The sequence below is a fragment of the Lynx rufus genome, unplaced genomic scaffold, assembly GCF_022079265.1.
Source record: "Lynx rufus isolate CCGP_SWC_20201006 ecotype Redwood Valley unplaced genomic scaffold, mLynRuf1.p SCAF_29, whole genome shotgun sequence".
Taxonomy (NCBI): Eukaryota; Metazoa; Chordata; class Mammalia; order Carnivora; family Felidae; genus Lynx; species Lynx rufus.
The window spans coordinates 6,167,518-6,182,665 of NW_025814844.1; the positions used below are offsets into that span (position 1 = coordinate 6,167,518).

General features: G+C 34.2%; 1 protein-coding gene across 6 annotated transcripts in view; it reads right to left on the reverse strand.

Moving 5' to 3' along the window:
- Positions 1–15,148, reverse strand: part of ANKRD12 (ankyrin repeat domain 12) — a 126,932-nt gene that overhangs the window by 23,146 nt on the left and 88,638 nt on the right. The window lies entirely within an intron of this gene.

Sequence of the window (15,148 nt, forward strand, 5' to 3'; positions counted from 1 at the left end):
CCCAATTTCTACATTATTTTTAACGTTACAATTATTTTTAAGTACATGAAAGTTTAGTTGAATCTAAGCTGTATAAATAGAGCCAAAACAGAATCTAAGCTGTATAAATAGAGCCAAAACATTGCCAAATTCTATTTCATTGTATCATTTGTAAGAAAAAGATTTTTTCTTCTTCCTAGGTGGGCATCTTTTCTTAGCTGAAATGTATGTTGTATACAATAGGCCTTTATCTGAAAAGAAAACCCAGGCTCCTAACTAAAGGTAAAGAAAACTGTGGCCTCTAACCAAGCAGGAAAACCAAACTTACTAAAAAATGACAGATAACACTTAGGCACCTGGCTGACTCAGTCAGTTAAGAGTCAGATGACTCTTCATTTCAGCTCAGGTCATGATCTCACAGTTCATATGAGTCTGCTTGCTCTTTTCTCTCCCTCTCTCTGCCCCTCTCTCACTCACATGCATTCCCTCAAAATAAACTTAAAAAAAAAAGATTAAAAATTGTAAACACTTCCTTTGCTAAATATTTATTAGAATTGTGAATTTAATACATTAAGCTTCCTATATAAAGTGATCTAGTTCCCAAATGTCCTTCTCATAAAAATTCAAATTCCAGAAGCACTGTATAGGAGCTCTGGAGAGATCATAATCTTAGTTTTGGAGATGAGGTGAGAATATTCTAAATGAAACGATTATACTGACACATGGTATAAAAAAGAACATTTTTAGAATTCTAACTAGCTGTAGAGATGTTGAAAATGCTCTCCATTTCCAGCCACCAATATTGCAATACATAGTACCAAACTACAGAACTGTTTCAAGGAACATCTATTTTGGGAGCAGTGTTTATTTTGGTCTTAAGGTACTATAAGAATATGTACTTATACAACAGGTGTTATTTTCTATTGTTAATGCTTTATAATTTGTCCTTGAGGGCTTAAGTCTGTGTAGTTTTCATGGATTTAATTCGTTATGGTTTGCATGTAACTATCCTTTTTTTTAAACCAACATAAAAACATTATTTTTATGTGAGAAAAATCAGAACATAAAATAATCTATTAACTACAGAATTATTTCAAATATATCTAAGAACTAATATTGGGGGCGCCTGGGTGGCTCAGTTAGCCAAGCATCTTGATTTCAGCCCAGGTCTCAATCCCACGGCTTAGTGAGTTCCGGCCCCGTGTCGGGTATATATAACTATCTTATTTACATTTCTCATCAGATGATTAGCTTTATTGGAAATTAGGATTTTTTTCCTTTGTAAATCCCACAAACCCTCAGTTTCACACCAAGAATCAGTCTCTAATAAATGTTTATTCTGTTCCACCAGCCACATAGTGTTCAAGGTGCTAGGGGGTGACAAGATGAAAAAGATAGTCCTGCCTCTTTAACAGTTACACAACTTGATAACTGCTAAAAAGGCAAAGGATACTAGAGTGAAAGGGTGCACTTGGAAGAACTAGAGAAGGAAGAAAGCAGGATTCTCAAACAAGTGGCCCCAAAGCTGAGGCATGAAAGATGTACAGGGATTTTAGGTAGGATTTCAGGGCATGGAAAGTACTATGACATAAACAACATAAACAAGCAGATCCAATCACAGCGTGTATACCATTTTATATATGGCTTTTTTCCACTGAACAGATCACATTTTCTTCTGAAACTTAATTTTCTTCATTACTATTTTTAAAGACTGCATGTTGCACTGAATTAATTTGTAACCATTTAAACGGATTCTTCTGAGGGGACATTTGGGTTGTTTCCAATTATTTGATATTACAGATATCTAATAACATAGAAAAAAATTTTTTGTATATGTTGTTACTTGAAAACAGCAATGTATCAATTTGTGTGTATGAAAAAACAAGAGAAATCCATCAAAAAAGTTATCTCTACTAAACTTGTGCTAGAAGAATTATGATTTTTATTTTCTTCTTCAAGCTTTTGTTTTCCCAATTCCTAGCATTACAGGTACTACCTTTTCTCTTTGGAAAAAAAATTTTTTTAGAAGTTCAGTAACATATAAAATAGTATCACTATTTTTAAAATTACTGATGTGGCTCATTTTGCCATGTGTTTGCATTTCCTCCTGTGCAATGTCACTTTATAATTTCTTCAGCCTATTTTTTCCCGATTTTTTTATGCATATTAATACCTGACTTAAATTGCACTATACATAATAATCTCATAGTGCTTACCATTTGCATTTTTACCAAGATTAAATGCAAATTCTTTAAGGGAATTACACATACACGTGTACCTTGGGTTTATCATTTGTGCTTCTGATTCATCAACTAAAGGTAATTAAGCAACGTTCCTCAATGCAGCTACTTTTCTCCTATGGTTCTTTTTCAAAGATGACTACTTTTTAAAAAAAGGAAATGATGTAAACTTTAAAGTGAGTCAGTTATCTTAACACTAATTAATGCCCATGATGAGAGAGTGGAATTACTCCAGTGAAGGATCGTAACCTGGTTACGTAACTCTGGTTGCTGAGTTGCATGTGGCCATTGGGCTTGCTCCACTATATGGTGGTTGGTTCTCAGCAGCCGGTGGCAGTAACGCTGTGCCGCTCTCATGAAGCTGGTGAGTCTGATCTCAGCAAAGGTACTTGTACCTCCATGACATCATTTCACTAGCAGACTAGGCTGAAATCTCTTCTCTTCCCTAAGCAACCCTAAACCTTCTGCTTTACATAGAGCAAGCTGGTCTTGTGATTATAGTGCGGTAGTAACTTTAAAAAAAAAAAAAAAAAAGTTTTGCCTTTCTTAGGAGATGAACGCTTACAGTGAAGATAATCATCTGGACTCCAAATCTTCAAATTCTTGTAGTCAAAATGGCCATGGCTATCATTATACTGTTATTTTCCATTTTGTTCCAATCTTTCAGTCTTCAATTATCTATTTAATCAGTAATTTGATTTGTATTTAAAACATTTACCAAATTATTTCTGACAAAAGTTCCTTTAAAAAAATGTAATGTTTATCAACTCAAACAATTTTATTGGGGTAACTAGGAAGGCAAATGAGAAATACAAAGGTTAAGCAATTATTCAAACATTAAGCTTTTCACTATAGCATTTTTCTTCTTCATAAAAAAAGGCTAAATAAAGTTTAATTGATTAAAAACACTTAAATACATTTGAAATTTGCTCTTATACTTCTAAAGGTACTTTTAGATATTTGTAACAAATACTAGTGACATTTACAGAAATAGCTAAATGTTATTTGAGGTCACTATTATCCTTAGGCTTGACTTTTTCCCTACTGAGACTATCATGTTATTTCCATTTCTTCTTGTATGGTATCCAAAAGGGGCAGCAAACAGAGCACATGTGACCAATGCAGGGAGATGATAATATTCCCAAGTAAATCCCTCTTTCAAAATCGCTGCAAAACCACCCGTGTGCATTTCACAAACCAATTACAGCTCACGAGCCTAAAAGGGCATTCAGTAGAGGCTGGGCTTTTAAAATGGTTTTAATTATGATTATATTAACTTTTAGGAAATATAACTATTCTAATGTCACATATATTCTGGGAGTGGATGATGATGACATAAAGCTAAATGCACCATGAGCCTAAACTTGAACTTATAGTCAAGTCCATATCTCTACTTTTCTTGAGCTTTAGCTGCCTAACTTGGACCTTCTTGGACACCTTTCAATCATCCTAACTCAAAATTGAAGATATTCAACTCATTACCTCTTTCACAGCTGTTTCCTCTTGCTGCTTTAAGCCACTATTTCCCACTTCTGGAGCATACCAATCAACACACTTACTCCAACTGGAAACCTCAGAGGTTTTTTTTTTAACACTCTCAATTCCTCAACTTCCAAAATAACTGTTTAAAGTTTCTATCTCTAGACATCTCTTCAATCTATCTTCTATTCCCACTACCACCGTCCCAGCTTAGATTCTCATCATTTTTTGCCTAGATCAGTTCTCACCTTAAACCACAACGTGGCCAACATTACAGGAACATACTAGGTCTCGTATCATCTGAGGGTTCTCTACTCTAGGATAAAACAAAAATTCCAGAGGGGATGGTATGAAACTTTTCAAAATGTAAAACACTACTATTTATCTCTAACAGGATTTACTATTCCTATTTCAGAGACGTGTGAACAGAGCATGAGCCAGGAAGTAGCTTGTCCAAAGTTACCTCACTCTTAGGAATATAGCCCAGGATACTTTTGTCTGACTTCACCGTATTTCTACATTGTCTCCCATCTCTCTTTTCTTCTTGCTATTCACATTAGCCACATCAGTATACTATTCACTCTTCCCCAAATTTACATGCATATTTATGTGGATTCTAATCAGCTGCTCTTTATTATTTCCCAGCTACTTAACTAGAAGATATTTTAGATTAGTAGTCAGGGGGAGGAGCACTTCGAGAATTTATAAATAGGAAGGGATTGGGGTAGTCATCTGTTACGGGGAGGGTATTGGGTAGGGGACTTGTTTTGAGGCTGTTTGAGTTGGTATTTATGGAGATTACATGTTTACTTGAAGGGGTTTGGAAGCAGATAAATTTAACTTCTCATGTATCCTTTGAGAACTCACTTCCAAAGGTGTGATTTTTAATCTCTGTTTCCCACAATATCTTCAATGCAGTCCACCTATTCTAGATGAGTAAGTGCTTAAATACATGCATGCACACACGATTCAGCTTCCTGTAAACCTTCAAAATATATGATTTTATTAACAGCACCTGCCTAAATCTATAGCACCCAGAGAATGAAAAATTTTTGTATTTTAAATTTGTGGGATGGAGTACAGTAGGGAAGGTAGTGTGCTTACTGAAGAAGAAAAAAAAAAAGGCCAATTTATGGGATTTGAGAGTCATCTGTGGGAAGGTAACCTTAAGCGAGGGAGCTGTAATTTTCTGCTGGTTTTCCAGATTATTCAACAGATACTTCAAATATAAGTCCATGACTTATACTCAGGGACTTACGTAATAACTAGAAGATAGTAGGCGCTTAGTTAATGTAGAACAAATACAAATAGGATGTTTTAGAACCATATTAAGACATCAAGAAATCAAGTGGGGGTGCGTATGGTAGAACAGGAGGACTGTAGAAAGGGATGTAAACATGCAATACAAATTTATCCACTCTACAAGTTTGTACAGTATCCAGGTGGCAAATGATGTTGCCACTGACTACCATGTGGGTAATTCACTGCTGATGTCCCCTTTAAATTCAGCTATTTGAAGAGGTGGCAAATATCTCATCCACATGCCATTTAGTTCCCACATCACCTGCCATGTGGAGCACAGCTCTGTTATTTGATTTGCTTCAAGCCACCTTGAACTTTGACAAAGCCTGCACTTTCACACATTATGTGCTAACATGCCTATCTTCGTATATTGAGCTCATGCTCTTGTACATCAGTGGCTGAACTTTTTTAGTCAGCCAGAAATTTATTTTTAAGCAATGGCACCATTTTTATACAGAATTTATATAGCTACATATTGTTTGTATTTTATGCAAACTGAAAAATTGCTGATACTGGTAATAACACAGTTAAGATGGAAACTGAACAGATGTAATAAAGTAGAAAATCTTTAGCCTCCTTCAGAAGCTCAATGAAATGAAGACTGTTCAACTGTGAAGAAAAAGAAAATTAGAGAACCCATATGAAGTACTACATACATGTACAGTGTATTGACATCTTGAAAAGTAATGATGAAAATAAGATTTTAAAATTACGGGCAAAATCAGCATGTAAAATATTTTAATAATTATTTATATAAAGAGTTTATGCCAATACTTCTAGAAATTAGTTTCAAAAGAAACCTAATGTTCGCTTCAGTTTTGACAAAAATTAAGAAAATTGACCAGAAACATTAAAATAATCTGCTCAACCTTCAGCAATTTTTTTTTTTTTTCCAACGTTTATTTATTTTTGGGACAGAGAGAGACAGAGCATGAACGGGGGAGGGGCAGAAAGAGAGGGAGACACAGAATCGGAAACAGGCTCCAGGCTCTGAGCCATCAGCCCAGAGCCCGACGCGGGGCTCGAACTCACGGACTGCGAGATTGTGACCTGGCTGAAGTCGGACGCTTAACCGACTGCGCCACCCAGGCGCCCCAGCAAAATTTCTTTGTAATACCCACAAGCAACTTTTCCTTCTCAACATTAAAGTCAGTTTACCATTATACTCACCGAAGGTAAACTAAGAAAATTTGAAGATGACAACTTGGAAAAATAATTCCTTAAGTGAGATCATGGAGATGCAATGAGCAAAATCCAGACTATGGGAAAATTTACCAGCAAATCATCAGGTTATTTCAACCAAAAATTGTAAGAACATAAAAATGAAAGAGAGGGGCGGCTGGGTGGCTCAGTCAGGTAAGCATCCCACTTGAGCTCAGGTCATGATCTCGCAGTTCGTGGATTCCAGCCCTGCATCGGGCTCTGTGCTGACAGCTCAGAGCCTGGAGCCTGTTTCAGATTCTGTGTCTCCCTTCTCTCTCTGCCCCTCCACCACTGGCGGTCTCTCAAAAATAAACAAACATTAAAAAAAAAAAAGATATTTATAAAATTAAAAGATACTTGGACATATCACCCAATTAGCAATATGTGGACTCTGTTTGCAATATATATAGACTCTGGATTCTGACTAAAAAAATTAAAGAAAAAATCTTTTGATTTTATGAGGCAATCACAACTTAGGACAGTAGCTATATATTTACTAGTAAAAACATTTAGTTAGCTTAGGTATGTCAATGATATTATGGTTATGTATAAAGTAAAAAAAAAAAAATTCCTACCCTTTTATAGATACCTACTAAAACACTTGCCAGTGAATTGACTTCAAAATGATGGAGTATGGAAGAATGGAGAGAGATAAACAAGATTAGCCTGAAGGTGGTAATTAGTAAAACTGGGTAATAAATATCTATGGGCTCATAACAGTATTCTTTCTACTCCTGCATATATATGAAAAGTTTGATGATAAAGGTAAAATCACTGATTTGCTTATAATTATATTACAATCTATTTAAAAATGTTTTTTAAAACAAAAATGTTATGCAATATATAGGACAAAAAAAACTCTAAACACATATACTAAAGAATTTAAAAAAATAATTTTCGGCGCCTGGGTGGCGCAGTCGTTTAAGCGTCCGACTTCAGCCAGGTCACGATCTCACGGTCCGTGAGTTCGAGCCCCGCGTCAGGCTCTGGGCTGATGGCTTGGAGCCTGGAGCCTGTTTCGGATTCTGTGTCTCCCTCTCTCTCTGCCCCTCCCCCGTTCATGCTCTGTCTCTCTCTGTCCCAAAAATAAATTAAAAAAATGTTGAAAAAAAATTAAAAAAAATAATTTTCTTACTTTTTGAGTACAAAATCAGGTTAACACGTAAGCAAATTTTCAGGAAAATGTTATATATGAAAATGTAAACTTTAATTAAAGATTTTTAATTAGTGAATGGTAGACTCTATAGCAAGACCCAAAAAACACCAGCTATTTTCATTTTCAGAACCCTTTTTGGCAAGAGAAGGTGCCACACTCAAACATAACGAACGTTGAGTCTGGCCACAGCACATACTGTAACACCATTAAGTCAAATAAACATACACTAAATTCATATTGTGATTTTATGCTACAGCATATAATACATTAGGATCATCAGACTCTGAAGTTTTCACACCCAATGACAATCGGCATGACAGAATGGAAAAGTACATGAGGTCTGTGTTTAGCTCTAGGTTTGGACCTTTGCTCTGCCACCTAATGGGTCAGTAATCTATTATCAGGGATTAACTCACAGGGCTACTGTATTAAATTTACATATGTGCCTGGTATATCCTGGCACACACCATACATGTGATAAATATTAACTCACTGCTTAAAGAGAGAAAAATGTATCATTAAATTAAAAAGCAATTAAGTAATAATGTACACTTAACATGCCAAATTCAATAAACTGCACGTTAACTTGAAAAGCCGAAATTAAAATCCCATAGCTTTTCATATTTGTTTAACTTAGTATCAGAAAACTGAAGACAGAAAGATTCAAGCTAACTCCAGGCACTTACTGCACTTATTACAGGGTTACAGCAGAGGTATGTGGTCCGTTAGAATGAGGGCAATGGAAACCACCAGTTTTTCAGGTAAAAAATGGACATATGCAGACACAGACTTCTGGGGCAAAGAGGAGGGGCAGGTAGAAGCAGTGAGGGGAAAGAAGAAAAACAGAGGGTACAAAGAAACAACTTTCTTGTATTAGCGTCTGGTGGTATTTATATTTTTAAACATAAAAGTACTAGTCATAATTGACAACCCCTTATGTAAAATATTTTTTTTGGTATTCCCCAAAGAAGGGGAAAATGGAACAGGGATGGAGGGGTGGACACAATTATATAAACTGTTTCATTTGCTAATCAATTTAATGCCCTTACAGGTTGATTAAAAAAAAAAAGTTTCTTCTACAACTTAATAAGTAGATGAGAACTTTTTGTTGAAAATAATCCATGGAGAAAGCTTAAAATGAATACCATATTTATGCAAGTCTATAAAATGTCTCATTTCTGTATCCACCTTATAGGTCTAGGATACTACATAATAATGTTAATAACAAATTTATCCATGACCCTATAGCTAATAAGTGGCAGAGCTAGGTCTTCAAACCCAAGTTTCTCTGACTTTAATACTGGTACTCACAACCACCATGCTGTCACTTCTGAGTATATAAAAAACTTTAAATATAGTCAAGATGAACTATACAAACAACCCAGTATAATCATGCCATAATCTCTAAAAATTCATTATGAATACCTTCTACTTCTAGATTTCACGATTAAGTATACCAAGAAAACAACTCTGCTACAAAACCCTAGGCTCTACAATAAAACATTATATTAAATGAGATTTATTGTTAATTTATATGGAAAATGATTTGAATTAAAACAGAATGCTGTTAAACATACCCACCTGAGGTTAAAGTTGAATTTCAAACATGAACTTGCTATCTATTCTTTGCCTGAGTTTGAAATATTCCCATCTTAGATATGCAGTATCTGGATTTATATATTCCATAAATACATGAAATAAGAGATTCAAAATACCTCATTCATGACTATTAATCCAATTTATAAAGGAAAAAAAGTCAGGGAATAGGGAAAATGGGTGAAGATAGTCAAAGGGTACAAACTTCAGTTATCAGATGAGTAAGTTCTGAGGACATAATTCATAGCATGGTGAATACAGTTAATACTGTATTGTGTATTTCAAAGTTGCTGAAAGTAGATTTTAGAAGTTCTCACCACACACACAAAATTGTAACTAGGTGAGGCCATGGATGTGTCATCTAACCTTATTGTGGTAATTATTCTGCAATATACATATATATCAAATCACTAAGTGGTATACCGTAAACTTACACAATGTTATACATCTATTTCATCTCAACAAAGCTAGACATAAAAAATAAAGGAAAAGCAGCCATGCTGTGACTACCTTAAATGACTAAATCTGTGAACTTGATTAGATTTCCCATCTTTATAATGGTAAATACAAATGACATTTTATTTTTTTAAATGCTCTTTTGTATTTTTCCTGAAGATTTTATTTTTAAGTGATCTCTACATCAAACATGGGGCTCGAACTTACAACCCTGAGATCTAGAGTTGCATGCTCTACTGACTGAACCAACTGGGCACCTCACAAATGACATTTTCAATTTGAAGATTACAAGACTGCAATATTATATAAATATGGTTCTCAATACTTAATTTTAAACAATTGGACATGTGTAATGTGATAACCTTATTTTAGATTTTCACTAGTTTCAAAGCTAGTATTTATCAAGTGCTTAACTCTGTGCCAGTTGATATTCTATGCGCACTCATATATTCATTTATTTAACTTTTATTTACCACATCTTCATACCGTTTGTGCTGTAGTCTTTATTTTACAGATGTGAAACTTAGTACATCCAGGTTAACTAAACTTGCTGACAATTAGAGAATCAAGGATCAAACCTAGATAGTATGGAGTAGTAAATCTGAGCTTTTATTATTGAACAGCTATTTCAAAAAGAGTAGAAAAAAATGTTTTATGACTTGATTTCCATTACCAAAATCTCTACAATGTTGAAAGCTGCATGTGTGTAATATATTTAACTAGAACTAAGTATTCTTTAGACACAGGAATACTTTCTTAAAAAAAAAAAAACCAACAAAAACAAACAAAAAAACCCTTTACATTTAGAATGGTGTTTGCTTATACATGTTATTTTTTATTCAGAGATGGGTTAGTGCAGAAAAGTCCTAAGCTGTACTTCTTTTTTTTTTAAGGTTATTTATTTTGAGAGAGACAGAGAGAGAATATCCCAAATAGGCTCAGCGCTATCAGCACGGAGTCCAATGCAGGACTTGATCCCACAAACCATGAGATCATGATCGGAGCTGAAATCAAGAGTTGGAGGCTTAACGGACGGAGTCACCCAGGCGCGCCCCCTAAGCTATACTACTTTGGTAATCTTTTTTATAAAAATTGTTTTCATTTATTTTCAAGTAGCATTTTATTGTTCTTTTATTATAAAAGTAAAACAGTTCATGACAGAAAGCCAGAGAAATACAGAGTTGGGTAAAGAAAAACTACCAATAAAATAATCCCACCACCCAAGAGAATCATTCTTCATAACTTCTTTAAAGTATTACATATGCCTTATTTGAATTTAACTAACTTAGAAATAATAAAGTGACAGAATTTCTGAACTTCGGGTCTTTTCTCTTGGCTCTTCTAAATTATCTGACCAAGAGAGACCTTCTACTGTCATTTCAGAAAGCATGCATTTGCTCCATGAGCAACCCAAAAATCATGTCACATTTTAGCTTGCTTTTTAATTAGGCCATGAATTATTCATATGTTTTATTTTTTCTGGAGTTTTCACCTTTTTTCTTGTTCATCAGCTCAGACAATATGCCTTCACATCAATACCAGACACAGCAAGCTCTCCATCTAATTTAGACATTATGTGTATTGTTACCTACTTTCTCTTTTCTTAATAACATTCCTCATAAAGCTGACATTTTGTTAAAACATATGCCAACTGCTCATTGTTGTCACTCTGGAATTTTTCACCAAAATCCTGAGTTAGTTTTTATATCTTCCTTTTAGACTTGTGTTTTGTGTCACTGAAGAGTAATATATATATATATGTGAGGAACTTTTCCAGAGAAAGAAAGCCCTGACACTTGAGTGATAGTTGGTTGGGAACGGAATTCTAGGTTCAAAATAATATTTCACAGAATGCTGTAACTACAGCTCCATCTGTCTTCTAAAACATATTTGAGAAGTCTGATGCCAGTCTTTCCTTTGTAGGTAACATGTTTCCCTGTGATACTGGGAGCTTATAGAATTAAAAAGAATTTTATCCTTGAAGTTATTTTCTTCTCAACATTTGCTCTTTTTTGTAAGATGACTACTGTATTATCCTGGGTATGTTTTTGTTTGTCTGTTTTTACCATTTTTCGCGTATTTCCAATGTCTTTTGTTTAATGTTTTATTTGTTGCTCTTCTCTTTGATCTCAAGATCTTCAGCAAGGTCCAGTCTGTTCTTTAGAGTGTATAGAATATTTACTTTCAGTTATGATAAATATTTTGAATTCCGAGGACTTTCCAGGTCTACTTTTTCACAGCAGTCTTTTAGTAGACTGCCTTCCAAGGATCTCCAAGAATACTGAGAACAACTTATCCTTCTGTCTTCTGTATTATTTATATTCTCCAAGGTCAATAGTCCTGCTTGTTCATCTTGGCCCTTCTTGTCTTTCATTCACTTGATTTTCCTTTTCCTTAAATCTCTGGATTTCTTGTTGTACTGATAAAAGGAAAAACTCATTTCTTCAGCAGTTTTGTGGTAAATCACTACAACAGGCCTCTCCTCTGAGAGGCCTTTGCATTGATCTGTGGCTCTTTCTAATCTCAGTCTTCTGCTGAGACTGTTTCCTGAATAAACTAATTGTAGTTTCAGAGACTCTCTGGGGCTTGAGAGGAAGAGTACTTCACAAATGCTACAGGCCTCTCTTATGTATATTCTGAGTTGTTCCTTTGCTCTGTAATAGTTCACTACTCACAACTAATATATTTAAGGACTAATTGTAGAACTTATATTACCCAGCCAAAGAAGTAACACTAAAAAAATTTACTTGCATTTTAGGAAACAAATCATTACAGCTTTCATATCCTTAAATTGACTGAGAAATGTAGCTCAGAGACAGGGGGGAAAAACCCATCAGGTAATTTTATATAGACTCTTCTAAATCTCCACTTCTAAGCCACAGTTCTCCTAAGTTTAGGTATTTAAATTCTGCTTTCTGGAAGAAAAGCAGTCATACATCTATTTGGAAGTAAGTATGCCATACGAGGACATATTTTCACTGTATTTCTATAATAATAGATGCAGGTAAGAGAACTATAGTCAAGAGTTTAGGGGTGAGCTGGGGAAGGAAGAGAATATAATCAACAGTTGAAAATACTAAGTCTAAAAGCAAAATCTACATAGGAAGTAAAATCAAGTACCACAATATTCTGTATACTCCCTCAATTAGTCATAGTTACACATTGCCTTTCTACTAAAATGTCAGTAAAACAGATAAACTAATTCTATAAAGTGTAAATAAATAAAAAAATTTCCCCTCTGAAAATAGGACTAGTATCACTACAAAAATTTTGATGTCACTAAAGGAAACTGACAAAATCACCCAGTCTCCACTAATTCCATAACAAATATATATATATACATATATATATATTACATGGAGGTCCTTTTAATCATGACTAGATAAAACACTTTTCTGCAGACAGAATGATATAGCTAAGGCTGAACTCATTCAATGTATGCATATATAATAATTTTTTATATATAATAAATAATTTTTAAAAGTCAAAGGTCTTTAAGGGTTCTGCCCAAATGTACCCTTCAGAGAGTTTTAGTCTTGCATATTCAGCAATATCTCAACTATTATAATTATGTGACAGACTCACTTTAAGTTGCTAGGTACTGGTAGAAATTCAGTTTGTGATAAAAACCATTAAACTAACATTATTAACAAAGAAACCTACTATTTTGGTATTTATAAAAAATAATCTTACATATTTTGGGCATATACAATTAAAATTCCTTGGTTATATAAACTTCAAAGAGAGGTATTTAATAGGCTATTTTATGTAACATAAAATTTAAAGACTTATAATGTATTCATTTGCAGACATCCAAAGAACGTCTCAACTGCAACCACAATTTTCCATTTATTTTTCTGATATATGAACAAGCAAAAAATATAGAAGTGTGTAATTCATATAGACACTGCTAAAAATGAACACCTACAGTAAATGGTAATTTAGTAATTTTGTTTCCTTTTTCTCCACTTAACAAACTTTAACATACATATTTTTCTTTAAAAAACACTCCATGTAGAATTAAATATTCTTAAGCTTTGGTATTAGGTTGATATAATTAATCCATAAAAAAACACATGGTAAAATCTGTATTGATTTTCAACTAAGAGAACTGTAGTGGTTTTGTTTGAGATTCAGATAGAAGCAGCTGGTGATATTTAGAAGAAGGTCTGAAAAATTACAATTCAGAATTCTGTGTGTCAAGTGTACCATATATGTCACAAAGCAGAGGAGAAAAAGCAGAGCATGCAAAAACACTATGCAAAACACTATGGAATTTCGTCTGGTTGGTCATGAAATCAAAGAATATCTCACTGCCTATCATGCTGTATTCTCAATCCTCTGTACATAACGGTTACCTAACTGGACTTTTCATTTCTGCCAAGCACTGGTACTACAGGGATGGGTGAGACAGAAAGGGTGCTGAACACCCACCACTGTGCTTGCTGCCACTCCACCAGTTCAGAAGTGGATTTAATGTGAGAGTTTGCTAACAGTCCTAATTAAACGAAATAAGGTTCTTGGGTTATAAATGGATTATAATTTTCCACACCTGGCCTAACTCACTTCCTAACATATATTCTGGAAGTGATTTAAAAATGCCATTTGGAAAGCAAGAAGATAAAATATTCTTTACATCTTAAAAGGGAGAATCTTTAATTTTAGGTATATAACATGCAAATTCCCTTATCCTACAAAATGCTTGATCAAGTCTAAACTCCTATAATGATCAAGTATGCTGATAATATATTTTAACACTCTAAAAACATCTTACGTAATTTCTTCCTATAGATATCTTCATACTTCTAAGGTTAAAAGGTTTGCTTTAAAACTTCCTAAGGTGATGCTTCTTCCTACTTATGGTTAAACTGTTAACATCACATGATCCATTTAATAAAAATTTCTGGTATATCTGGACTTAAATAATTGTTTTTTTGATCTATTGATTTATTAACTGTTATAATTCCGTATGTGCATGTATCAACCAGTCATATTTTCATAGCTCCTGAAATATAAAACTGAGGAAATGAGTTTCACAAAGTATGACAATATATTTAGAATAGTTACAATTTAATATTTTAACATTAAGAAAATAAGGCTCTTTAAAAATACTGGTCATTTTGTGTATTTTATGACACAGAAATGTACTCAGTAAACACCAGTGGGTAACAATATATCACTGTCTTTTTAAAAGTTTCCTGATCTGTTTTTACAGCAGATGCTAAGAGTAGCTCATCTATTTATTATGATGGAGTATCTCCTTGCTTAAGGTGAAGTACGCAAGTGAGGAAAGTTTATAGCAGCTGCTCGATAAACAAGGCCAGATTTCTGGTGGTTGAAGTAACATAAGAAAAAGGTGAATGCCTTTTTTGACAATGACTGGCATTTTCAACTTTGTTCACTGGTCACTCTGTTTAAGTAATAAAATTAGTATCTGTAAATCTGTAACAGAATTTCTAATTTGGCAATTAATGAATGCCAGAAAGTATGGGGGGGGGGCACTGTGTGACACAGAGTTACCCACTTCTCCATTACCATAATTATGTTTCATGAGTGTGACATGACTCTGAATAATATGACTGAGTCCTCAGCAGAGCAGCAAGAAGCAATTACTTGTAGCAAACACCATTATTAGATAGAATTTCTGTGCAGGAAGGTAATGTGGAATAAGACTGTGGGGAAAGGGCAGAAATTAGGGGGGAAAAAGACTAAAGAATTATGCAAATTTAAAAGTGCC